Here is a 24,141-nt window from a genome sequence, read left to right as displayed (position 1 = left end):
CATCATGGTGTGCTGCAAATTCGCCTGTTGGGTTTGATGGGTGGTCAAGGCAAACAACAATTTCTGTATTTCCCCCATTTTGTTCTGAAGTTCCACTTGGCGAGATGCCAACAACATTACCGAATCCACCACCTCCGTAATTTGATTCACCATTTGATCTCGTTGAAACTCGAGTTCGAGTTCTGCCGTCGTGAGCTCCGCCGTGGCGGCAGTTTGTTTGTGCTTTCCCATTTGCAACTTGGCTCTGGATACCAGTTGATGGGTTCGTTATCTCAAAAGGGAAAAGAGAGCAAAATGGGAAATAGAAATAAACTCAATTCAATAATAATCCAAAAATAGGGTCAACAAACGCTTAAATACAGCTTCCAAGTTGTCTCTTAGCAACATAAAAGTAAATAACGAGTTACACGAGTTATAGCTAGTGGTAAATAGCTAGGTGAAAGTAAAAGATAAAGATATAGTTGATAATGGGAAAATGGGGTTCATCACATAAAGTCAACATCCTAGAAAAGTCTATGATATAAAAAAAATTTTAAATTAAAATAAATATAATATATATATATATTTAGAAGGAGAAGGTTTGGTTGCTGTTGATATGGCTGTCATGCTGGTCTAATATTCTCTTGGGTTATTGATCCCAATGGTCCCCCAATTATTGCTCAAATATCATTTTGGTTCCCCAATTAAAATTTTCATTTCAATGGTCCTTCAACTCTTCATTTGGTATCAAAACGATCCTACCATCAAAGTCAGTCAAATATTCCGTTAAATTGAGGGGCAAAAAAGTAAAATATTATTTAAAAAAGGGTTGATGACTGAAATGGTCCCCCAACTATTGCTCCAGTATCATTTTGGTCAACCAATTAAAATTTTCATTTGAACCGTCCTTCAATTCTTTTTTTTTTTATATCAAGATGGTCCTACCGTCAAAGTCTGTCAATTTTATTGTTATTATTTTTGTATTTATCTGATTTTAAAATTTTGAATTAATTTAAACAATAGAGAAAAAAATTATTACTTTTTAAGTCAATGTCAGCAAAAAAAAGCCATGTTGGTGGTGACATTCAATTTTTTCAATTTTAAAATTAGGTACAAGTTCCTATAATAGTTTCCTTTAATTTTTAATTATTGTTTACTCTTTTAAAAAATTTGTTATTTTATATTTATATTTATGTGATTTTAATTTTTTAAATTAATTTAAACAATAGATAATTTTTTAAATTAATTGTTAGGTCAGTCTCATGAAAAGAAAAAAAAAAGCCATGGGGCTGGTGAGATTCAATTTTTTAAAATTTTCTAAGTTTTATAATAGTTTCCTTTAATTTTTAATTATATGTTATTATTTTAATTCATATAGACATTTTTACCTCTCAATTTAACAATAAAATTGACAGACTTTAACGGTATTCTTTTACATCTATTGTAGGACGGTTCAAATGAAAATTTTAGTTAATGAACCAAAATGATACTGGAGCAATAGTTGAGGACTATTTCAGTCATTAACTCTTTTCTTTTACATCTATTGTAGCTCCAAGATTATGGCAAGAACCCTGCAGGCGAGACAGAGGTACAATTTAGGCTAACAAGAGTTACACTTGAGCCTATGTTAAGATCGATGGCCTATATCAGTCAGCAGCTCTCTGCACCAGCCAACAGAGTTGCTGTCATCAATTTGAAGGTATGCAAACCCAAGGTTTCAACCTCTTTCGTATCACAGTTTTTCCCCTTGTGTTAAGGTATTTACAATGAAATTTCTTGGGTTTCACCGTAATTTTTGCAATTGGATTGGCATCACAGTTAGACTTGTGACAGGAATTTGAATTGAGCTATCTATAGTCAGTATAGTCAGTATAGGTGGTTGAGTGAGTTTATAACTGAAGATTTCTGGATTAATAGGCCTGTTTAAAGGTTATGGGGGTAAAGTGCACTATTGAGTATCTTTCAAAAGAGATTATGGGTTAAGTTCAACAAAGTAAGCTGCAGGAATTATCTGGGCTGGAGCCTGGAGGTAAGGATATATGGATTTCCTGTTGGGAAAATGTTGGGGAAATAAGTGGACTTTAGAGTGTGAAAAGCTATACCAAGAGGGTATTGAGGAAGGAAATTGTTGCATTCCTAAAAGGACACAAATTAATGTGCAAACAACCAATTAAAAATACCCGCAAGTACACGAATCTATTGAAGTATAGATTATGTAAGTACGGGGTCGATCCCACGAAGAACTTGTCGGCTTCCTATAAGTTCTAATTTGAGTACGTAAAGAACACTAATTTAACACACCACAAATGCACAAATGCAAATTGGAAACTAAAAATGAGTAAAGAAATGTAAAAGAAATGAAACAACACAAGAAACCAAAGAAAAACGGAAACAGCACTTTCTATCACCCTTTTATCACCAGTGAACAGTGAAAATGAACAGTGACGACCGGTCGTGAACAGTGACGACCGGTCGTTTTTGGACAGATTCATTTGCGACCGGTCGCCTGAACAGTAACGACCGGTCGTGTTTGGGCAGATTCGTTTCTCTGTTTTTCCAGTTTCGACCTTTGTCCAGTGTTTTGCCTATAACTTTCTAACCGTTTGTCCAAAATTCACGTTCTTTATACGGTTGGATTCAGCACAGAAACACAAAGAACACAGCGCGGACCAAACGTCCAAAACAGTTACGAAAATAAACAGAATTCAGTAAACAAGACACACAACGTAACAAACACACAACTCACACACACATTGGGGGGGGGGGGGGGTTTGGTTTGGTTCAAGTGACCTATTTCTATTGCATAAAAGTAAATGGACTTTGAATTTAAATGAGAATGGCAGAGATGAATTATCACAATGTGAAATTAAAATGTAACAAACACTAGGGTTTCGGAATCCACCCTAAACAATTCTACCAATGTTCATGGATACTCAAGTGATGAACTCTAAACGTGTTGTTGAAGATGTTCGCAATCAAGACCAGTACGAGTGGCTCAAGACGCATTGATTCTCTCTAATGTACGTAAAGTGCAGTACGAGTGCTACAATACTTGTGCCTTCCCTATAATCGAATCTAGGTGTGCTTAGTACTTTGATTCAATTACAAGAAAAACCCATTAAGTTCAAAGAGAATATGAACATCACAAGAACCCTAATAGCATGGTGTTTACATTAGGTATTCAAGAAACCAATTCACATGGATGATTCTTACTTCATCCATTTATTGCTTAGGATAACATGAAGATACACATAATCCCAACAACCTCAAGAAGCATGCTTTCAAAGGTGATCAATCAAAGAAGAACATACATCAAGGATAGATTAATTTGGTGAATTGGAATTCATCAACAATATCCAGAAATTCATACACTCAAGCATCAAAACAATAAGGTAATCATGTTTAGGGCTTCAACCTAAGCCCTAGCTATGGAGTTTAGTTGCTCATACTTATTCCAAATACAAATTCGAAATATAACTAGAAAGAAGTTACAGATTTTGTGAACATGGGAGCTCAAAGTCTTCAATGGTGGAAATCTCTTCCACTTCTTGCTTTGTTGCCCTTGTCTTCCTCCTTGAGCTCCCTAGCTCCAAGCTTCATCTCCAGCTCCAAAATCTCTGCAAAATTATGGAATTGATTCTGATTGCAATGGCTGATGCTCTTTGCACTCCTCTCTCCTCCTTTCCAGCTTTTCCAAAATATCTTTTAATATAAAACAATTACTTTTGTTAAAGCCTTAAGCCTTGTCCCCTTTGTCATGATGAAGCCTTGACTTCACAAAGATGCCAAATGCTTCAGAAAATATCTCTTTTACAAAGGTAATTCCTTGTTACCAAGAGTTATGGTAACAAGAAATTAAGATGACACAAAGGAGGTGAAAGCTGGCCAAAATCGGAATTCCAGAGCTGCTGTAACATATAGGATCAGTTGGATAGGCTAAACTTGTCCAATGGAGCTCAAATTTGGATATGTTGTAGTTAACATCCATTGGAACAAGTTTCATGAAGATCATGACCTCATCCGAGCACCAGAGCATGTTGATCCCAGGCCAAGAAGTTGACCTACGAAAATGAACAAAAACAAAGTTTATAACCAATAATGCACTTTTAGCTCATTTTCATTCCAACCAAGGTAAAATATAAGAAAACACAAAAGGGAAGTAAAAAGCTATAAAATGTCAAGAACTAACTCAAAATAATAGGTGAATAACATGAAAAATCATGTGTAAAAATGAACCGAACAGAAATACTAAGCTTGGGGTGTTTTCTGGGTCCGTGAACAACATACTGAGAGTAGTGTTTCCTATTACTCTGGGATTGCAGTATGCTTATTAAGTTATTAATGATGGGCATTAAGTTCTGTTTCCAATGAGGGGCGAGGTGCAGATGTTCCTTAGAGGTAGCAGGTGCAACTCATCAAAACAATATTTACTATAACAATTTCCATTAGTAGTAATAGTATTACTGCTATTCTTACTCTTTTCATTTGTTCACTTTTAAAATGCCTTCTGTCCTGCTGTAGTTGAATGATGATGTTTTGATGAATCAGCAATGCTTACAGTCTGTTGCACTGGGCGTTAGGTAATTTGTAGTCAATGACTAAAATTGCATGCTCATACATACCATTCTTTAACAAAGGAACGTGGCAAATGTTTTCCCTTTATTATTAGACTGGAATTTCTATTTCATGCTGGAAGTACAATGTGATCAAACTAAGTCTGTTGTAAACTCTTTAATTATTATCATAAGGAGACAAGGCACATCTACTATAAACTTTCTAAGTCCTCGAAGACAATTTAGATATCTGTCGAAATCATTTTGGTTTCTTTAATAAACGAAACTGAAGAAATGTGTAATGGAAAGGTTTAAATAGAAGTACAATGAACCAGAGGTCAAAATAAGACAAAAACATACTAATAGACAACCACAAATAGCAACACAACCAGCCCAAAAAAATAGAAAAACCAAAGAAGAAACTGCAGCTTCTCAGTTAACATCTGACAATATCCTAAAACATCCTTGTATTCCTTTCCATCCAAACCACCCCAAAGATTGTCTTTGGACCAAAGTCCCATATAACTTGTAGCTTTTTTCCATCCTCAAAGCATAATAGTTTTTAATGAATAGAGAAGCACATGAATGGTGGGGCGCCACCCCATTCATGAGCTGTTTTTGAGGGAGTAAAAGAGGTATGGAGATAGGAAGCTGTGCTGCATTGACAATGTTGTGGGTGGTATGGATGGAGAGGAGTAGAAGGATTTTTGAAGATGCAAGGAGGACTATACAGACCATTTGTGGGACAGAGTTCACTTTTGGGCATTCTTGTGGGCTTCAGTTTCCTCTGAGTTCGGGGATTGGGTGTTTCATGCTATTTGTTCAGATTGGAATGCTGCTGTCTAGAAATTTTGGGAGTAAACTAAGGATGCTTGGAAACACAGCAAGAAATGCATGGCTCTGCAAATGCAAACATAGGAATCCTTTGTATTCATCATTCATTATTATTCTGAAGTAATCCAATTTTGTATGAAATTATTATTATTTTATACTTAAATTTGTCATCATTTGTGTTCAATGTATCTACATTATTGTGGTTTCTCAGCTTCAAGATACAAAGACAACTTCTGGAGAAACGGAGGTCAAGTTTCAAGTGTCCAGAGATACACTAGGTTCCATGTTGAGATCAATGGCTTACATCCGTGGGCAGCTATGACAAATGTAAGCATACCAGGAGACTTGGCAATTTACCAATTTAGCATTTACATAATTTCATTCTTATGTATTTCTTCTGTATGCTAACTGCTCGTCAATTCTATAATGAACTTTTTGGGAGAAATCTTTTTTTTCCGTATTTAAATAAGATATATTTGGTCCTCAAATAAAGTTATTATTGCTGATTGTATCCTGATTCTATGTTGAACACAGAGAGCTTCATTCTGATATGAAGTCTGTAAAGAAGACTTATTCATCTGCTTTGAAGTTACCTTGCCAACCTCCAAAATGAATAATCGAATCTAGACTATCTCTGTATAAAAGGCGCTAGCGATAGAGAAGTGAAGCTCTATTGGCCTATGGCCATCGGTGTACGATGCCAGTGTTCCTTGAAGAAATTTAGTTTAGTTGTAGTTAGGTATTCTATTCCTTGGACCACATCTAGTTTAGTTGTAGCCTTGGTCTGGATGCTTTGTATGTACATGCTAGTTGTGAATGCCTACATGCAATGAGCCTTGCTTTGCATATATTTTGTATATGAAATCCAAATGGTGCTTCAATTTCATAATGCACTAATTCATAGTACCAGGTGTCTTGCCTTGTATATATTTTCTTGGGGATGTTGAAACTAAATCAACTCCAAATTGTAAGGGTTAAAATAAAATGAGGTCAAAACTCTAAGGACTTTCATAGAATTTGCATTGTGATAGTTGAGAGCATCTTTGTCCGACCAAAAAGAAAGTTGAGAGCATCTTCCTCCCCTCCCCTGTGTTGCACGGACACGGGTACGGGGACACGGGAACGCGACACGGCGACATGGAAAATCTCAAAAAAATAGGACACGGCGACACGGCGAAAATTTTTAAAATAATAATTAATTCTCAATATTTCAATGTCACATAATTCCATAAAATAAAATAAATAACTCATACATAATAATTAATACACCACAAAATAAAACATAAATGATTCAATCTTCTTCAATGGAAACTGAAGAGAAGCTCAAAGAAAGATTTGCACTGCATGAAATAACCACTGGAGCATTACAAATCACATACCAGCATAAACTTATCAGAAACAGATCTTTGCACTCGTTCTCTTGCCTCAAAAGCAGCCCTCTTGCAATTAATATGCAGCTTGCTTCACGTGGCTTTTGTTCCCTTCCTTTTGACAAAAGCTGACTTTAGCCATTATTCATTCCTTTCTCCAAGTGGACGACATGCAACACAACAGAGATAATAAACAAAATAATATTTAAGCCATAGCCTCCATAGCTGCTCTGCCTTAAGCCTGGCCTCCATAACTGCCTTCCCTGCTATTGACTTCTCCCTGGCCTCTGTGCATGCCTTCTCTAATCTTTCACGAGCCTCTGCCATTGCTCTTTGTCGAGCTTCAGCTGTTGCTCTCTCCACAGCAGCCCTTTCTGCCCTCTCACGAACTTCCCCATATGCCCATTCACGAGCTTCAAGTGTTGCTCTGTCAACAGCCATCCTATCCTTTTCTCTTTCCCGTTCTCTTTCTCTTTCTTCCTCTATCTTTCTAAGGCGATCATTTTCGAGCTGTCTTTCTCTTTTCAACCTTTCAGTTTCTTCAATCATCTCTTTCCCGTTCTCTTGGACTCCCTTCAATCATCTCTGTCTTGTTTTCTTCCCTGCCGTCTCTCTGCCCTCCCCTTTGCTCATCCCTTTTTTTTTTTTCTTGATTTGCTCATCCCCACTAGCTAATATTTTTTAAAAAGTCATTTTCCAATTCTGCTAATATTCAAAATTGCCGGTGATGGTTGATAGCATCTTTGTCCGACCAAAAAAAAAAAGAAAAAGAAAAAAAAAGTTGATAGCATCTTGCACCATTTTGGCCAGTGTAGGCAATATTATTGCATCAACTGTGGCCACAGAAGGTTTCAAAAGTGGTCCCACTAAAAACAGTGGTCCTGCAAAGTGAGAGAGTTTTCAAAGCTTACAGGCTAATTAATTACCAGTTCATGTTATTTACAATCTCAAAAGGCTTTCATACTTCCTTACGAACCTGTATCTTCGCAATACTTTTGAAACCTTTTCTGTGCACTCACATCGTGGAAGCAAAGTTGGATATGCAATAATATTGAGTACAATAGCCAAAATGGTGCAAGATGCTATCAACTTTTTTTTTCTTCTTATTTTCTTCCGTTCTCCCTACCTATCTCTTTAAATCAATATTACTATAACGACAGAGTACTATATGTAAGTAAAAAAGTTCTACAAGATTTGTTGCCATCACTAAGATGTTTACAGGTGGTATCATTGTCACGTTATCATAAATGTCACTCAGCTATTTGATTATATTGGAAACCTCGTTCACTTGCGCTACTTGGATACTTCACATACGATCTTATCAGCTTTGTTTGTCCCACCAAAAAGAAAAGAAAAAAAAGTTTCCAACATCTTGTACCATTTTTTTCCCGTGTGGGTCATAATTTGAAGAAGTCCACCGACAATTTCTCAAAAGCTATTACCATTATTGCATCCCACCAACTTTGAAAAAGAAAAGTTTTCAAAAGTATTACAAGTTCATGTTATTTACAATCTCGAAAAGCTTCCTACTTCCTTACAAACCTGTATTTCCAAGTTGTGCTAGCCAAGCTACTTGCAAATCTTGGAATATTTTACTTCACCCAAATCCCTTGCAGTCTGCAGAGAAGAGAAAAGATGGCTTTGATCGGAGAGGCTCTTATCTCTGCTTCCGTCCAGGTGTTGTGCGACAGAATTACTTCAGCCGAGTTCGTCGACTTATTTCGGCCCAAGAAACTTGACAAACCACTCCTCATGAAACTGAACACCACATTGTTGACCTTGAATGTAGTGCTCGATGATGCAGAGGAGAAGCAAATGGTAAACCCTGCTGTGAGAAAGTGGCTTGACGAGCTCAAACATGCTGTCTTTGATGCGGAGGACTTACTGGATGAGATCGACACTGAAGCCTTGCGACGCAAGCTGGAAGGCGAAGATCAAATCGACAAATTAACCAACAAGGTGTGGAACTTCCTCTCTTCTTCTCATAATCATTTTTATCAAAGTATGAATGTTAAGATACAAGAGTTGTTACAAAGATTAGAAAGCTTTGTACAACAGAAAAGTATTCTGGGTCTTAGAGAAGGTGCTGGGAGGCAGGTTTCACAAAGAACTCCAACAACTTCCTTGGTTCATGAACCTTGTTTCCATGGTAGAGATGAAGTCATAGAAAAGTTCTCAAAGGTGTTGCTATCTGATGATGCAAGCAAGGATGATGTGTCTGTCCTCACCATTGTTGGAATGGGCGGGGTTGGTAAGACAACCCTTGCCCGAATGCTTTACAATGACGATAAGGTGAAAAGTCATTTTACATTTCAAGCTTGGGCTTGTGTTTCAGAAGATTATGATGCTATTAGGATAACTAAAACTCTTCTTGAGTCAGTCACTTCAAAGCCTTGTACTACAACAGATCTGAATTTGCTTCAAGTTGAACTAAGAGAACAACTGAGGGGAAAGAAATTTTTATTTGTATTGGATGACCTATGGAATGAAGATTATACTGATTGGAAGTTGCTCCAAACTCCTTTTACTTCAGGAGCAAGGGGAAGTAAAGTCATCATAACAACACGGAACACAAATGTAGCATCTGTCATGCAAAATGTTCCTATTCAATACTTGGAACCCCTGTCAAATGAGGACTGCTGGTTGCTACTTGCAAAACATGCATTTGGAAATGAAAACTATAGTGCACATCCAAACTTGGAAGAAATCGGGAAGCAAATTGCACGCAAATGCAATGGGTTGCCGTTAGTTGCACAAACACTTGGTGGTGTGTTACGTTGCAAGAAAGACTCCGAAGAATGGAACAAAGTATTAAACAGTAGCATTTGGGACTTACCTTACCAAAAAAGTAATATTCTTCCTGCTCTGGGATTGAGTTACCATTATCTTCCTGCAACGTTAAAACGATGCTTTGTTTATTGTTCAATTTTTCCAAAGGACTATGAATTCAAGATAAAAGATGTGGTTTTTCTTTGGATGGGAGAAGGTTTAATTCCCCAAGCTGAGAATGTGGGAAGAATGGAAGAGGTGGCTAAGGAATATTTTAATGAACTCTTATCCCGATCATTGTTTCAAAAGTTGGGGAAATCAAGTTTCACTATGCATGATCTCATCAATGACTTGGCTGTGTTTATGTCTAAGGGATTTTGTTCCAGGTTGGAAGGGAAAGAATCACATGAAATAGAAAGGGTTCGCCATTTGTCATATGCTAGGGGAGATTTTGATGTTGCTACAAAATTTAAGCCATTAAATGGTGCTAAGTGTATGCGGACCTTCTTACCTCTCTCTTTAAATCGATATTCTTTTCCTGATAACTACATAAGTAGAAAAGTTATGAAAGATTTGTTGCCATCACTAAGATGCTTACGGGTCGTATCATTGTCACTTTACAAAAATGTCACCGAGTTACCTGATTATATTGGAAACCTCATTCACTTGCGCTACTTGGATCTTTCCCATACCGCAATTGAAAGGTTACCTGGGGCACTTTGCAAACTCTACAACTTACAAACATTACTATTGTCAAATTGTTCATCTCTCCTTGAATTGCCTGCAGACATCATAAAATTGATTAATTTACAGAAATTAACGTTGGCATATTGTGGGTCTCTTACTAAATTGCCTGCAGGCATGAGGGAGTTGATTAATTTGCATCATCTTGATGTTAGGGGAACTAAAATTGAAGAGATGCCGGTGCAAATGGGTAGACTGAAAAGTTTGAGAACATTGACTGCTTTTGTTGTGGGAAAATCTACTGGGTCAAGCATAGGAGAATTGAGGGAGTTGCCACAGCTTGGTGGAAAACTTTCAATTTTGAAGCTACAAAATGTAGTTGATGCGAGGGATGCACTGCAAGCCAATATAAAGCATAAGAAAGATCTCAAGGAGTTAGAGTTTTCATGGGGTGCAGAGGATGCTGATGATTCCCAAAAAGAGAAAGATGTACTTGACAAGCTCCAGCCTTGCGTGAATTTGAAGAAACTAACCATCAGATTCTATGGTGGAACCAATTTCCCGAATTGGTTAGGAGACTCTTCTTTCTCTAACATACAAGTCATGCATCTCAGTGATTGTAGATATTGTTGGTCGTTGCCACCAGTTGGGCGGCTACCAGGTCTCAAAGAGCTCTGTATAAAAAGAATGAAGTCTTTGAAGACGATTGGCGTGGAATTCTATGGCAGAAATGGAGGTTCTTTGATTCAGCCATTTCAATGTCTGGAGAGGCTGGAGTTTAGTGGGATGGAAGAGTGGGAGGAATGGGTACCAAGTGGAAGTGGAGGTGAATATGGTCTAGACTTTCCTTGTCTCCAGGAGCTGATTCTAACCAAATGTCCGAAGCTGAGAGGAAGCTTGCCTCATGAGCTGCCTTGCTTGAAGAAGCTTTGGGTGTGGGGGTGTCTAGTTTTACATGATGTAAAGCCCACTTCCACAACTACCATTAGTCTTAACTACAAATCTCTTAAAGAATTGCGTATAGAAGCTTTGGCAGGTCTGTTATCATTATTAGAGACAAAGTTCCTGTCCCAACTTTACATTAGAAATGTTGTTGACCTACAGTGCTTGCCCAACTGCAATCGTCTTCGAACTTTGAGACTTTGGAATTGTCCAACGCTGTCGTCGTTCCCTAAAGATGGCCTGCCCACTACGTTGAGATCACTTTCTATATACCGTTGTAGGGAATTAGAATTCCTAGCCGATGAGATGTTGGCCAAATTGACATCGCTTGACTATTTGTACATACGGAATAGCTGTGATTCAATGAGGTTCTTACCGTTGGGCATTTTTCCCAAATTGACGAGCCTTTACATTGGGGAATGTGAGAATCTGGAATCCCTTTCCATTGATGAGAATCTCAGCCATCTCAATAATTTGTGTTTTCCCCTGAGTTCCTTTTCAGTCCATGGATGCGAGAAATTGAAGTCATTCCCCAAACGCATTCACACCCTCACAGCCCTTCGATCATTGTCGATAGGAAATGTTTCGAATCTAGAGTCATTTGCAGAAGATGGGGGTTTGCCTCCCAACCTCCGAGAGTTTATCATTACGAATTGTGAGAGACTGAGGGCTTCATCTTCATCAACGGGGGAGTACTGTAACTGGGGTTTGCAAGCACTTGTCTCCCTTGAATCATTTGTTATCGTTGGAAGTGACCATGTCTTGGAGACGTTGCTCAAGGAACAGCTGCTCCCTACCACTCTTCGCAGTCTCTCCATCTCTTCTCTATCAACTCTGAAATCTTTGGACGGGAAGGGTCTTGAACACCTCACTTCTCTTCAAGTGCTAGAAATTACATCGTGTCCAAGTCTGGAATTCCTGCCAGGAGAGGAACTTCAACACCTCACTTCTCTTCAAGTGCTAGAAATTACATCGTGTCCAAGTCTGGAATTCCTGCCAGGAGAGGAACTTCAACACCTCACTTCTCTTAAAAATCTACATATTAGACAGTGTGACAGTCTCCAATGCCTGCCAGAAGAGGGTTTGCCGCCATCTCTTCAAAGGCTAAGTATCTACTGCTGTTCTGCCCTGGAGAAAAGGTATAAGAATAAGACGGGACAAGATTGGGCCAAGATTTCTCACATTCCATGCATCGAGATAGGCAACGAAGTGATCATATAATATGAGCTATTCCATATTTCACTCTCAATGGTCAACTCTCAAATGAAACTCAGGTGAGGTAATTGATCATGACTGCTGTTTGTTAATTGCATTGTCAGTGCGGTTTAGTGGTCTGATGCTATTTTCTAATTTGTGCTTTACACAAAAACTCAATCTGATTTGTAATAATATTTTGGTGAGTAAATTCTGGTTTTATTTACATTATTTCTGATTAGGGTGCAGTGGTTTTGCAGGACGGCATACCTTCTCTTGGGGTGCTTTTCATTTTGCAACATTTCTTTACGTGTGATTTCCAGAGGAGGGTTTATCATTGTACATAGCTCTTCGGGTGGTTTTTCTACAAAACAAGTGTCACAAAGGAGGAGAAACCGAAAAGATTTACTTGGAATATCTCAAGTCTCCTTTGAGATAAAGGCATCGAATGCACAACATTGTTTTGGTACTATTTCATAATTCAAATGTGTTTCCCCAGTCTCTTTTTTCTTTCCCCTGTTTTGTTTCTTATAAAAGAAATACAGGTCCAAACCACATGGATCTAATTGCATAATAACGGACCAAACCATCACAAAAACGGTATCTGATATGTTTTGAGATCACGTTTAAGCCATGTCGACCACGGACCTGAGTTTTGCGATTTTTGACCAAAAAAATTAAAAACTTCCTGCTGCCTTTTAAAAAAACTAGTATTACAATAAACCAAATCCATTGAGATTAGGAATGACAAATTTATGTTTACAAAAATTTGAGATTCTGCTTGAGTGATTTTACCAATTAGACAGCACAGCAGAACCGATTTCAAAATTACTAATTTAATAAAATAAAAAAAGCATTCTACCTATGTTAGAAACATAAAGGGTATCATGCTTGAAGCTACACTCTACATCGCCGTCGGACATAAGTGAGTAAGCGCACATCACGCTTCATATCACTACGATCGTGACAGAATGTGCTTCCACAGAGACAATGGAAGGGGTTCATGGGATGGCCACCATCACGATCGCGGTCCTGAAAGTTGATGCCGTAGTTCTGAAACACCATAGGCATTTGAAGTTAGATGATAATGCCAAACACACATTAATAACATGTCATATACTCGTGAAACCCCCCTCTTACCCAAGTCAGCTCCTCCATAGCAGTGACATTCCGTGTGGTGAAAAGGGCAATAACTTAACTTTCATATATGCATGCAATCTAAGATTAACCTTAAATAATGAACAAAGAAATTGGGGAGTTTTGATAGACAGAGTGGCGAAATGATCATGTTCACCCATAAGATGTTAGAGGGGGTGTCATGAAACCAAATTGGTTATTTTGGGTAGAGAAGGTAAAGAGATGCAGTCAATAATTAGACCACTGACAAGAAAATACTTCTATACGAAGGAATGCTAAACCTAGAATTTATGCAATCTGAAAATTTCTTTGGTTGAGGAGTAGATAAATGGTGTAACCTATCAACAGAGCATGCTAATAACAGTTAGAAATGTTCAATAAACCTGAGCAACAAAGTGCAAGACATTTCCTTCCTAGATGTTAAGATACAAATGTATATAAATGCACACACAACCTACATTAGGCTATAATTACTTCTTGCATTATAGGGTAAGTACATATAAACCTAGAAGATGCAGAATTATCTTAATGATAGCAGAAAACTAAAATTGTTTCATCCCTTACTTTAAATGATGCTCGTTACTGGTCGTGTAATAACTGTTCATTAAGTTTATTGCAAGTGAAAATAGCTTAACGGTTAAAGTTGAATTTACATGTCTAATGCAGATGCAAAGCTAGCGGCCAATTACATTAACTTTTAAGAGTATGGAATTTACGCCTGTGATTGATAAATCTTGCAACATTTCCATAAACTGTAGCATCCAAGCAAGGGGCCTCTTCATCTTTCAAGACATCCTTTGAACCCCAGCCTGCATCTAGTATTACTTGGTAGCGTGTATCTTGTTACCAGCACTTTGCACATTTCGCTCATGTAGTTCTGTGTTGGTTAATATCTCTCCAACATACTCACAAACAAAAGCCCCTGGTGGCAAGTCCTCCAGTTCGAAGACCCCACCCTTTCCCTTCGTGTGTCAAAAACACCTGCAACATAGATTAAACCACTTAGACGCCTTTAGAATTTATACCCATCTGGTTCCTAGGGCCTTGAAATTCACAGAGGACAAACTAACCTGCAACTTCACAATGATGCCTTGCTGAACAATCCGGTTTCTGCATTTCTTGTTACACCTGCATTTAGACCAGCATTCCTTTATAAATTTCCGTAACGAATGGCCTTTGCATGGCACAGAACTCTTCTCATTCTTAGACCCTTGAAGTGGGCAGTTTCTACAATACAAGTAGTGGTCTTGTTTAGGTTCCCGCTTCAAGGATATACATTCTTCCAGAAACTTCACCTTGAACAATCCTCCCGGAGTGTATGCAAAGAGACCTCCAGTTTCAGCCGCACAGACGCAAGGTACTGGTGATGTCAAACAATCCCCAAAACAATGTGAACAGCAACCCGCATGCGATATACGAGCAAGTGAAAATTTCACATAGGCGTTCTTATAAACTAAATTATTGGGGATGTAAAAATAGATTGGCAGATCTTCAGCATTTCTTCCATCCACCAAGGAAACTTTCATTCTTTCTTCACCTCTAGTTATGTCATCAATATAAACACAGGATTTAATGACTCCATGTGAAGAATGATAGTTATGATCAGCCTCCACCTTGCATAATTTTGAAGATCTACGGCCTTGGATCACCTTTAATCTCTTTGCGGTTTCACCAAAGATGTTCTCAATATCCTTTCTTGCAAAACCAATTAAGCATTGAAGACCATCATAACAACCAAAAGCTATATGTTTGGGTATATGGGGTATAACCTTGATAAGATTTTTACATAAAATTAATTCACTTTGAAAACTTAGATGATCATATTTACTGGCAAGAACATCTTGTGCAGTACTTTCATAAAAGGTGGAATCAGTTCCTGTTTCCACAAAGCATTCTTCAACCCTACATGATTTTATGTGTGTCTCTTCCACCATTTCTAGAGCTTCATCAAAATGTAAAGGACAGAAATCAGACTGTGGAGAAGAGTGGCAAATCATAGACATTTCCAGGTCTCCCTTCGGAGTATATGATGCAGATACAAACTGTGGCAAATCAAAAACGTTATCTTTGTTGTCCGTATTCAACAATTCCACTTCCAACAACTTCAAGCCGTCTTCATCAAAATCTGAAGAACTATCTTCATCTATCAGATTGAGACTTTCTTCCAGTTGTGTGTTGCAATTACGCAGAGGATCGAAGTTATTCCCAGAGTCCAAAATCTCTCTTTCCTGGTGTCTTCGGCATCTTCTTCTTACTAGTGGTTGAGAGTCTTCAGATTCTTCCGAATCAGAAAACAGATTATCCTCATTACTCTGACGTGCCCTTTTTAATGGAGACTTTTCAAGGCAAGATGTGGAGTGTTCCAAAGGAGACAATGCCTGTTTTTTCTGTTGCCTCTGTTGCCTTGTGCAATATCTCTTGGTTGGAAGTTCAACAACTTTAGTTTTATCATAAGATGGAGCTTCTTTTTTCTTCGATCTCACTCCCTGGCACGAAAATATATGAAATGCTAAAACACTTAAACTTCAGTTTTATCATATAAAAAAACCATTATGCTCTCTGCATGGTTGATGAGAGCTCCAAGACATAGAACAAATATCCCACCCATAATTTGTAATAATAGTAAACAGGAATATAGGGCATAGAGAATATTATTATACATAATACAGCAAGAAATGCTCACCTTTGATTCATGTATAAAAGCTCCTTTTCCATTTTAAAGGGAAAAGAAGGATGCCCAGTAAGTATAACAAAATAAAAAAACTATTTAAATAGATATTCCAATATTTCTCTTCCATGACATATATAATAGATGAAAAATAAATAAAAACAAAATCTTGAAAAGCATTGCATAAACAAAACATTAAATTAATTAATAAAAAATTAAAAAGCAAAATCTTATTAAAATTTGAAGCAGAAAAAAAGAAGGTAAAAAACAAATACCTTTTCCTCTGGCTTGTGGTCCAGAACAAAGTCCAGCAAAAGTCTGTAATTTTCATCAATAATAAACTCCCAGCTGTTTGCATAGACTTTCAGAAGCTCTTTGACCGCTGCTTTTGTCTGACCTTCGGAAATGCCAAAAGGCTTCATTGCCCTACAGGCATCAGCCATTCGAGAATTTTTTGGCGGCATCACTAAACTATTCACACCCTTTGTCTCTTCCCTTCGTTTTTCTACAACAAGTACCTAGAAGAAAAAATAAGCTAGATAAAGAAGAAAGCTTTTACAAAGTAAATGTGGTTTTTACCTCACTCTTTTTTCTGGGTAATTTTCAACTGACTCAGAGCACCTCTTAATTTCTCAGACTCTCTGTCTAACCTCTGGTTGCTTTGGGGAAATGGGAAAATGCCAAAGGAGAAGAACAAAAAGATGGAGAGCTCTTTTTGCAGATTAAAAAAATTACCCGGAGAGGTAAACTGATATACAGAGCGAGCGAGTGAGAGAGAGAGAGAGAGAGAGAGAGAGAGATGAATAAAAAGGCATGTTTATTGGATTTGGTGGAAGCAATTTTCTATGCTCCACCACTGACGCCTGTTCATATTTTCTATGTACAGTTAATCACTGCGGTTTTTATTTAATTTTTTTTTTATTTGTACAGTTTTGTATCTCTAGCCGTTAGATTAATCTGACGATTAGGAAACACTGCCCTAGGATTTCTTCCCTTTTCAAGTGAACAGGTTTTCAAGAACAATCCGGATGTCCAGACTTTGAAGGGAGATCCGTGGAAGCATAAAGTTTCACAGAACAAATTGCTCACACTTTATGTGAGTGTCAGGTCAGAAGAGGGATGAAAGTTACATGAAAAGTGGGGCAAGCTGGATAAAAATAAAACTGGAATTGAAAGAAATCCTAATAATGTTCTTCATTTTGAAGTCAATTATTACAATTTGTACACTATATTATGTTAACCGTAGTAGCAAATAAAACTCGTTAAATTGAAGTTTGTTGACCTAAGTGGCAATTTGAAAAGTCTTATTTACTACTTTTTTTAAAAAAATAAATAATTTTTTTTTAAAATTAAAAAAGATAATGGGTAGTTGTGCTCCATAAAAATAGGATTCATTATCTGATTTTTCTTTTAATTTCAATTTTTTTAATATGAAAAAGTGTGAATTTACCGTAGTATCCTCATTTAATTAATAATTTCAATTCTTAATGTTTGCATTAACCAAGGACATTTTCTGATATTTTGAATGCTTTACAATTCTCTGTCTTTTGCTTTATATATATAGATTATGGAAAAGAATGAAAAATATGAAAACATGTGAAAAATGTCTTATATATTTATTATATGAAAATTAAAAAAATGCATGTTTTTAACATTTTCAAGATAGGTTTTGTTTTTCCAAAGTAAAATTAAATGTTTGAAGAGCCAAAGTCAACTTACTAGTCTTGAAGAGAGAGAAAGAGGTTGCAGCTTTGATGACTGAGGTTGAAGAGGTTTTTGGAGAGAGTTTTTCTAATGTGGCTCACTTATTTTAGAATTCCAAAATTGTTGAAGAGACTATTGGAGATGCTCTGAGGGTTTGATTAAAAAAATGGTAATATACATTTTTGGTGAAATATGAAGAAATCCCCACTGCCTCTTGGCGAATGGCACCCTCGTTGTGGCCTTAGCAAGAAGCTTTGCCACATCGCTTTAATCTTATGGCATGTTTACTAATCCGTAATTGGATTAGAAGGAATTGAATTGAGGATGAATTGAATTGAGGAGGAGTTGGATTGAGGAGAATTAAATTTTGGATTCCTATTGAAGTTGTTTACTAAACCATATGGATTGAGGGAAGTTAGATTCTGGATTCCTATTGAAGTTGTTTACTAAATCATATGGAATTGGGATAGGAGTGGTACTAATTACTAAAATGTCCTCGTTGTTGGGTTAAAGTAGATGGCAAATTTGGAATTTTGAAAATTGTGTGAGGATATGATGGGTAAAAAAGATGAATTCCTAATGGGTTAGTTCTCTAGGAATTAGAATACCACCTCCCACCCAAGAATTGAATTCCTCCAAAATCAAGAATTCAATTCCTAATTTTGTGTGAGCCCCACTTACTTTTCAATTCCTTGATGTAAAGTAAACACATGAATCATTCATAAGTGGAATTCAATTATTGATGAGAATTCCAATTCTTGATTAGTAAACACACCATTAATGATGGAGGAGTTCTTGTTGTTGATTTGAATCAGCCCAACATGGTCCTCGTCTTTATTCACCCTGATGGTGCCCATCCTGATAACACGGTATGAATCTAAGGGACGTTTTATAGTTGTTTCGTTTGTTTCTGTTTATACCTCTTTTATGGCTATGTGTTTCCAAATTTCCATTATACCTGAGATCTTTAGATTTTTATTTTGGAATACCTTCTCTAAAGATATATGGTTGACTTATTATAGTTTCTGTTTGTACCATATCTGAACCTTCACTCATTCAGTGACACGTGGATTAATGAAACTCCCCAACTGCCCAAGGCTCCTAAAGATCGGTATCGGCTACCGATGGTATGGCTTCAAAGCAGCGAACGGTCGATGCCGTCTAAGCAGAGTCCACAATCGGTACCACCTACCGATTCTGCAGAATCAATCTCGAAGGGCCTGTTGTGTAGATTCAGCTGCACCAAAATGGATTAAGCTGCATCCTCAACTTATGATACTCGCAAGTGCACGAGCCGTTCGGTAGTATAGCGTATGTAAGTGCGAGGTCGATCCCACGAGGATTGATGATTGAATGATTCAATTCATTTTCCCTACACAAAACAGAAATGAAAAAGAAATGAAATAAATAAAACAAGGAAGAAAGAAAATAACTAACTCAAGTAGATAAGTTCCCAAGTTCAATTAGATTAACGGATTGATTCTAGCTAATGTATGATTAAGCCATGGTGTGTGGTCATAACCTTGTGTTCCTAATTCCCTAATTTGATCATTTGTTGTCTAACCTAAAATTAAGCATTAGGAACCCATTAAGCATAGAAGAACAATTTAAACAACCAAGCATGTATCTAATCCCTGTTGTCGAATGTCCATACATACTCTTCCTATTCATAGTTCAATTCGAATTAAAGCATGGTGTATACTCTTAATTCAAACCAAGATAGCTAACATGCAAGCCTTAATGGTGATCAATCATTCAAACTAGCATATTAACTTATAAGCATAATGAATAAGAACATGAACCATAATTGAAACTTGAAAACTAATCAAACTTGAGACTAAAGAAAAGAATTTACATAATGAAAAGTAAAGTAGAACTAAGAAAAACTTAAGGAAAATTTCAACACAAAAGATTTCATTACAACAATTGAAAACTAGAAAGAGAAACTAAGAGAATTTGAGGGAGAGAAGGGAAGGGAGCTCTAGAGAAGTGTTTGAGAGCTCCCCCCCTTGGGGTGTGTTTACAAGCTTAGAGAACCTCCCTATTTATAGGCCTAAGGAAGTGAAAAATCTGAATTCAATATGGCTAATGCATACAACACTTGTTTTATAAAATCTGAAATGGTTGATGCACTTGTATTAGAAAATTTGAATTGGTTGATGCACTTCACCAATAAATCCCACCAGCAGCCCTAGCTCATCTTCATGTCACCATGATCAAGCTTCCAACCAGCTCAATAGCTCATGCCTAGCTCACCATGACCAAGCTTCCAACCAGAAACAATAGCTCATCCTGAGGTCAGCATGACCAGCAACTTCAAGGGCTTACGAATTGGGCTTCCCTTAAGCAAATTAAGACTTTAAGCACTCAAACTTGAAGTTCAGAATGTCTTCTTTCCAGCCATATATCATTTGGGCCAATCCAAGGTCGGAGGAGGAAGTTAAGGCCAAAACAAATTGCTAACTCATTTTGCGCGCTGATAAAATCCATCCTGAGCATGGCTCTGTGTTTGCTAGGTAACAGACTCCATATTTATCCAATGGAGTTGAATTTTGGATATGTTATAGTACACACCCATTGGAACAACTTTCATGAAGAATGCTGCCTCATCCAAGCTGTGTAGGTTGCTGAAACAAAACTTGCAATATGACCTACGGAACTGGACTGGCAGGGGGCTGTAGCCAAAATGAGTTTGTCTTTTAAGCTCTTCATCCATTCATCCAATTTAGGCCTTAACATGCTTGAATTGCATGAATTATGCTCTCTTGCTCTATTTGCCTACAAAACACACAAAGGGAGGCAAATAACTTAGAAATCTAAGAAACTAAGCAAAAGAAGTAAGTAAATAGGGCATGTATATGTATGAAATTATGAGCTTAACAGGGCCCGCCCGAATTATCTAAAGACTCGTGTCAACCTCATAGGGCCCTCCCACGAGTCCCACATCGAAATTAAGTACTAAGAGCATACCAAATGCCCTCTATAAATAGGCCCCTTCACTACAATACAAGGGTAAGACTTTTGAGCTTGACTTTTATGTTAAATATATTGTCAGCAGCAAAAGCTCTTAGAAACAAACTTACTTTGGCATCGGAGGGTCTTAGGCTGGTTCCACACCGGTTCCATAGACCTTATGAGTCTCGGCTTCCTTCTATTCAGGATCAGCATCCAAGGACAGGAAGAATCTGCGTCTAACACTCAATCGATCTCTAGATCGTCCACATCACTTGTAAGTTGCACTCATCTCTATCTGTTCAGTTTTAGTGCCAACAGTTTCTATTATTGATGTAGGTTGTCCTTACTTGTTTCAAGTCCTTTGTCACGACCTGACTCCCTTAGCAAGATATTGTCCGCTTTGAGCCTCCCTCCTCACGATTTTGTTCTTGGGCTCAAGCTAATGTTATCTTGCCCAAAAAGCCTCTTACTAGGAAGAGAAGTGCCCACACATATAAAGCACTTCACCTTTCCCCAAAAGGCCTCTTTCTTGTGTTGATATTGTTGATAATTGTTTGACGCCCAGGTGTGTGGCGACAACCAATACCCGCCGATATGCCTCCACCACATAGTAGTCCATGAACTCCACAACCATTGCTATCCACCCATAAGGATCTTCACCATAAAATCTGGGTAATTCGATTTTCATTGACTTCATTCCCATCGAATGAGCAAATGTTCCAAAAACTAGAGTAGTGGTTGGTGAATTTGTATATGTGGGTATTCCAAACAGTTGCAATCTCGTGGTAAACATTTGAGTTGTGGTGGTAAAGGGTACATTTGGGTTGCTGCTCATGGGCATTTGAAAAGTTGTGGGTACGGTTGTATTGGGTAATCAAGTGGTCATGATTGGTGCACCCGGTGGTCTAGATAGAGGAGGGAAATGTTGGGATGAAGATGGTGAGTGTTGAGGGATGTTTGGAGGAATCGTGGTTGTGGGAGCAAATATTTTCGTCTCCAATCACAGCACGCTACGTGGAAAAGAAGATTACCCCTTAAATTAATTAATTAAACCAATTTATTTGGTTAATTAATTAATAGGTTTAATATTAATTATAAGATAATATCATTAATTTGGATATTATCCTAATAAGGGGATAAAGTCATCATCAAATTAGGATATTTGGATCCCAATCAAATTCCTAATGGGCTCAATCTCTATACTTTGGGTAAAGAATAAACTCCTCATAATAAGAGTTTATTCTTGGTGAAACCCTAACCCGAAGCTCCTATAAATAGATGACTTCATTCGTCATTCAAGGGACTTAAAAAAACCTACATCTAAACCTACTCCTAAAACCCGAGAAAAATACCCGAAGCTCTTTCTCCCTCTCCGCTCTCCGCTCTCCACTCTCCATATTTTCTCCACACGGCTCCGGCCACCCGGTTCACACCATACATACATCTCTGTACCCTTTTGTTAGCTATTGTTTTCCCATAAACACTCGAACTAACTTAGGGATTGGGGGGCCTTTGGCCAATACCCCTCCGAGTGTGGTCTATTTACTCTGGTCTTTTTTACAAGAATCGAGGAAGAGAAAGAAAGAAGATCAAAGGGTGAAGGATCTATAAGCGAATATTCTCCCACGAGGATTTTTGCACAAACAGTAGTGGTTTGGGTCGCCAAATTGGGTACGGTTACGATTCCAGAAGAAGAAATCGGTGTAGATCTAGTTGGGTCAGCCATAGTAGGCACATATCTGACCGAACTTGACAGACTCGTTTTTAAGGAGCGAATCTCCTCCATCAAGGTGTGCTGCAAATTCGCCTGTTCGGTTTGATGGGTGGTCAAGGCAGACAACAATTTCTATATTTCCCCCATGTTTTTCTGAAGTTCCACTTGGCGAGATGCCAACAACGTTACCGAATCTACCACCTCCGTAATTTGATTCACCATTTGATCTCGTTGAAACTTGAGTTCGATTCCTGCCGTCGTGAGCTCCGCCGTGGCGGCAGTTTGTTTGTGTTTTCCCATTTGCAACTTGGCTCTGGATACCAGTTGATGGGTTCGTTATCTCAAAAGGGAAAAGAGAGCAAAATGGGAAATAGAAATAAACTCAATTCAATAATAATCCAAAAATAGGGTCAACCAACACTTAAATACAGCTTTCAAGATGTCTCTTAGCAACATAAAAGTAAATAACGAGTTACACGAGTTACAGCTAGTGGTAAATAGCTAGGTGAAAGTAAAAGATAAAGATATAGTTGATAATGGGAAAATGGGGTTCATCACATAAAGCCAACATCATAGAAAAGTCTGATATAAAAAAAATTTAAAATTAAAATAAATATATAATATTTTTTTTTTTTTCAGAAGGAGAAGGTTAGGTTGCTGTTGATATGGTTGTCATGCTGTTCTAATATCCTTTTGGGTTATTGATCCCAATGGTCTCCCAACTATTGCTCCAGTATTATTTTGGTCCACCAACTAAAATTTTCATTTCATTGGTCCTTCAACTCTTCATTTGGTATCAAAACGGTCCTACCGTCAAAGTCTGTCGAATATTCCGTTAAATTGAGGGGCAAAAAAGTAAAATATTATTTAAAAAAGGGTTGATGACTGAAATGGTCCCCCAACTATTGCTCCAATATCATTTTGGTCAACCAATTAAAATTTTCATTTAAACCGTCCTTCAACTATTTTTTTTGTATCAAGATGGTCTTACCGTCAAAGTCTATCAATTTTATTGTTATTTATTTTTGTATTTATCTGATTTTAAAATTTTTAATTAATTTAAACAATAGAGAAAAAAATTATTACTTTTTAAGTCCATGTCAGCAAAAAAAAGCCATGTTAGTGGTGACATTCAATTTTTTCAATTTTAAAATTAGGTACAAGTTCCTATAATAGTTTCCTTTAATTTTTAAATTAATTTAAACAATAGAGAATTTTTTTATTTTATTAATTGTTTGGTCAGTCTCACGAAAAAAAAAAAAGGCCATGTGGCTGGTGAGATTCAATTTTTTAAAATTTTCTAAGTTTTATAATAATTTCCTTTAATTTTTAATTATATGTTACTATTTTAATTCATAAAGACATTTTGAATTATATGTTACTATTTTAACGGTAGGACCATCTTGATATAAAAATAGGAGTTGAAGGACGGTTCAAATGAAAATTTTAGTTGGTGGACCAAAATGATACTAGAGCAATAATTGGGGACCATTTCAGTCATTAACTCTATTCTTTTACATCTATTGTAGCTCGAAGATTATGGCAAGAACCCTGCAGGCGAGACAGAGGTACAATTTAGGCTAACAAGAGTTACACTCGAGCCTATGTTAAGATCGATGGCCTATATCAGTCAGCAGC

General features: G+C 37.3%; 1 long non-coding RNA gene and 2 pseudogenes across 5 annotated transcripts; 2 read left to right on the top strand and 1 right to left on the bottom strand.

Annotated features, from left to right (window-relative positions):
* Window positions 1–1,528: 1,528 nt before the first annotated feature.
* LOC148296491 (uncharacterized) lies at window positions 1,529–6,093 on the top strand. Its single transcript, XR_015833659.1, has 3 exons — window positions 1,529–1,678; window positions 5,578–5,693; window positions 5,901–6,093. It is a non-coding gene; the product is annotated as an uncharacterized LOC148296491 (long non-coding RNA).
* Window positions 6,094–7,846: 1,753 nt separating this feature from the next.
* Window positions 7,847–12,836, top strand: LOC110755061 (putative disease resistance RPP13-like protein 1 pseudogene; annotated as a pseudogene). 3 transcript variants are annotated; one of them, XR_015833737.1, is made up of 2 exons: window positions 7,847–12,405; window positions 12,586–12,836. The product of XR_015833737.1 is annotated as a putative disease resistance RPP13-like protein 1 pseudogene, transcript variant X1 (transcript). The 3 variants fall into 3 exon arrangements; XR_015833739.1 differs by having other exon boundaries at window positions 12,575–12,836; XR_015833738.1 differs by having other exon boundaries at window positions 7,847–12,410.
* A 179-nt stretch (window positions 12,837–13,015) lies between these two features.
* On the bottom strand, window positions 13,016–16,981 carry LOC110747562 (uncharacterized; annotated as a pseudogene). Its single transcript, XR_015833740.1, has 5 exons — window positions 16,406–16,981; window positions 14,533–15,948; window positions 14,116–14,443; window positions 13,466–13,518; window positions 13,016–13,378 (listed from the first exon to the last, which is right to left on the bottom strand). The product of XR_015833740.1 is annotated as an uncharacterized LOC110747562 (transcript).
* Between the last annotated feature and the right edge of the window lie 7,160 nt (window positions 16,982–24,141).

The sequence above is a fragment of the Prunus avium genome, chromosome 2 (assembly GCF_965620075.1).
Source record: "Prunus avium chromosome 2, drPruAviu1.hap1.1, whole genome shotgun sequence".
NCBI classification, from domain to species: domain Eukaryota; kingdom Viridiplantae; phylum Streptophyta; class Magnoliopsida; order Rosales; family Rosaceae; genus Prunus; species Prunus avium.
The sequence above is the reverse complement of the archived record's forward strand: the minus strand, read 5'-3'. Positions and strand labels throughout refer to the sequence as shown.